The following is a 4,327-nucleotide window of genomic DNA, read 5'->3' on the forward strand; positions in this document are numbered from 1 at the left end:
TTGCATATATCTGATGTATTTTAACATAAAAAGCCTGCCAGGCTTTTGGATTTAACTAAGGACGCAACATAACAAAATTTGCGAAATCATATTATTGCATGGTGTATGCTTACTTTAAACTGTTGCTACACTTTGCACTGGAAGTTTTAGTTCGTTATTAATTATAACATAACCAAATAAATATATATATTGTTAAGTCTCTGTACATTAGTTTAACAAATTTAAGATCTTAGATATTTTCTCTCTTATTGTTAACTCTTATTGTTAATGGAATGTATATAAGGTTGCCGGGAAATATTCAAAATATATAATATTATAATTAATAATTTATTTAGATAATCATTAAAATTATATATAAAAATGAGGCTAACATATAAAAACATATAAAAACAATTATGGTATGAATATAAAATATGTAGTTAAAATATACCCACATCTTTTTTAAAAAACCTCGGAATGTTATTAATTTTTAGCAAAAATCGAAAAGGCTAACTGTTGCGCTAAACGAGGACTACACCATCAATTAATATGATTAATATAATATATATATATAATATATATATATTTAATATATATATATATAATATATATATATTTAATATATATATATACGGACCTATTCTGTACACTTGACAGATTTGTCAAATTCTTTAATAAAATATTTGATTTTTATAAAGCAGAAAACTTTTTGGTATTCTGGACACATCTTGACAAATTTCAAAGCTCAAATACCTAGTGCTTCTCACTACACTATGGTGTAAAGTGTTTTGTATAGAAAACTGTTCGTAATTGTTCGTAACTGTTCGTAAAAAATGCTTGTAAAGAGCACATATTTTAAGTTGCCAAAAGCATTTTTCATGCATTCAAACAACAATAAAAAATATGCTTGTAAAGAGCGTATATTTTAGGTAAGAATATTTGTCATGCATGCAAAAAATAAAAAATGCTTAAAAAGAGCATATTTTTATAGTTGTCAACAGCATTTACAGTATTGACAATTAACAAGGAAAAGAGCTTTTTATTTATGTCACAGAATACCAAAACCTTTACAGCAGTCAATTTTGACAAGTGTCAATGTTTGACAAGTTTATAAAGTGTACAGAATAGGTCCGATAATATATGTATAATATATAATATATATTAATATAATACTAATATGACCAGTAACATTCTGTATTGTATTGAAGACATATGTGAGGGAAGAACTCAGGTAACTGGAAAGGTCACTCCATGACTTATATCTCCAAAAACGCAAGACTGAGTAGTAGCATATTAATCTCTCTGGATCAAACTCATTGTCCCATATTATATATAGAACAAAGTAAATTCATCCAACATGATCTTACTTACTAACTTATATGGCCATAACAACCTATCACCGGATTTTGGCCTAACGCAGCATATCTCTCAAGGCACCTTTGCTGCGTGCACGCCTAGACTCGTACATCAAGTCAGGTTAGTGTTCTCTTAACTTGTTTACTCCACTGAAAACACGGTCTACCTCGGCCTTCTTCCTCCAACTACAACTTCAAATATATTTTTCGCTGGAGCATATTAATCCATTCACCAAAGTGCTCACGTTTATTAAAAACAAAAGTATCGATTATTATTAGTTTATTAGTATTATTAGTGTTGACCAATAGTATTTTCCATCTACTAATAATGATATGGTTTCTTATTTCGATATTGAAATTTAGATAATCTTTGGATATTAAACAAAGATATTATTCTATTTTCTTTTTTTTTCAACCTTAAATATTAATAGTTTTATAACATACAATAACATATAATATATAATATAATGACCTACTGCTCTTAAACTCGGGTTAAATCTTATAATTTTATATATATAATATTGTGATTTAACTATTTTCACATTTCTTATCTATTCAAATTTATTTTTCAAGTAAAAAATTAACCGACTAACTGAGATATAAAAAGCTTTTTTTAGGTGTTCCAAAATATATAGTAGATAGATAGTTAAAGTATGAGGAGGATGTAGGATCAGCTTTAATTAACTTAAAAGTTACTTGTAAAAGTTAGAAAAAACGTTAATTGGACGGACGTGTCAAAAAACACAGCTGCTGAAATGGTGAAAACTTACATGTAACTTTAGATAGTCCCAAGAAATAATAGTTGAACGATATAGATTGTTAATTGTTGAAAATCGAAATGCATAAGTATCATCTTGCGAACAACAATACAGCAGTTCAACTACTTTTCTATTATAACTTTGTGATTAGGAGAGTAAATCGTGGTTATTTTAGATCTACACTGACTCTGCGCTTCAAATCTGACAGAGTACAAGTTTAGCCCTTGGTTCTTGTGGACGTATTAAATAATTTACGAATAATTAAATACAAAAAATATTTCCAAGACCACTGATGATGACAATACTCTAAACAGCTGTATTGTCAGCTAAAAAATTCAATAAATTGAAATAATAAAATTTTTTGTTGTTGTAGTTCACTATTGTTCAAAAACTTTCTAAGTTGTTTTCAAAATGTGCGTGTATCTTAAAAAAGCATTTAGACTCTATTGAGAATATTTATTTTATTAAATGAAAATAATAAGTGTACCAACAAGTATAGATATGTTGGGACATCTTATCCTCTCACGTAAATAATTAGTTAAAATATCTAGTTTTTTTTTTGTTGTTACTTTGACTATTTATATTTTAAATCTATAAACAACGAGTAGCTTGTGTTTGATCAATAATATTAATACATAAATAAGCAACTTTCAAATCAAATTACTGTACATTCTAATTCGATTGCATATCAACGACATTTCGCTGACATTTCACCGTTTTTGTCGCCTTGATTATTTATACGAGGTTATGATGTTAACAGTTTCTGTGTTTACATGTTGCAGCAACCTCAGCTTGTGACATGTTACCTTAGTTTTTATTTTCTCAGTGATTGTGGACAATTTTAGATCGTGTTGTATATCGCTGTTCTTATTGTACCATAGCGCTTTGAAAAAGTTCCGTAAACCTTGTTCTGAAAACTTTGGAATACCATATTTCGACGTTGATTTGGCTAGCGCTCCTCAATAGTTCAGCGCTGAAATTTGATTGTATAGCAGAATCTTGTTTTGCATAGATAGTGTGAATTTCCGATCAATCAGTCGTTTTCGCAAATTCATATTTAGCTCAGCTCGTTTCTTTTTTATGTATTCCTTCCATGGAAGTTTTGCGTCTAGTGCTACATCAAGATATTTTGCACTATTGGCATATGGTATCAGAGTAGCTTGGATCGAAATAGGAAAGTATTGTATATTTTTATTTGAATTATCAAAATGTACAAATTTTAGCAGGATTCAGTTTGATACGCCATCTTTTTGTCTAATTGCCTAACGAACTAGTAATTTGGCTATTGATTCTTCAGTATCTAATGAATTTTTTGTTTTGCTTATAGAAAATTTCATTAAATTATATTCTAAATAATGATCCATTTACAATGTTGAATCTATAATAAGTAGTTTTATGTATTTTTTATTTTTCTATTTTTTTAGCAATTAGTTTAAGTATCTAAAGCATTTTTTTCCATATATATTTTTGCTTCTCTTATAGAAAATTTCATTAAATTATATTCCAAATAGTGGTCCATTTACAATGTTGCATCCATAATAAGCAGTTTTATCTATTTCTTATGCTATATTTTATTATATACATTTAATGGACTCTTTTTGTTTATAACTCTTGAGTGCGTTGTGAAATTGAAATGCTAACATCTCTCATTATAATAAATCGCTATAGCGCTCAAGTTAGTCTATATATTACACCAATTTTTTTATCGTTTGGTTGTAGCGATATGTGTGCATTGATGTGTATTTTTTTACTACAGAAGTACGAGACTTAAGTATTGTGCCACAAATCAGTAATAACAGCCTCATCATCATGTTTTTTGCATGGGTCGTCTTTTTAAGTTCTTCGGGCTTTTTTCTCTCTTACATTACGCGGTGCATTCTCGAGCGGATGTTCTTCAACGCTTTAATTTGAGTTTCTTCCTTGCAACTTAATATTATTTTAAAGACATTTTTACACCTTGTGATAGCTGCTGTGTATGCTGATAACCGCAGGGTTCTCATTTCAGTGCAACAAAGGAAAATGTAATTATCAAGTGTGTTGCCACAAATGAAATATTAACGTTAATTATTGAAAAAGCAGAAATAAAAAAGCGTACCAGTAATAATAAAAAATTATATATTAGATATTATTTTAAGCGTTCGTAGCTCCCGTGGTTCTCATATAATTTTATCATCTTTTACTGTCTTTCATCGCAGTTAATTGTTCGCTATGGGGTTAATTTTAACTATTCTTCGG

This window comes from Teleopsis dalmanni, chromosome X (assembly GCF_002237135.1).
Source record: "Teleopsis dalmanni isolate 2A chromosome X, ASM223713v2, whole genome shotgun sequence".
Taxonomy (NCBI): Eukaryota; Metazoa; Arthropoda; class Insecta; order Diptera; family Diopsidae; genus Teleopsis; species Teleopsis dalmanni.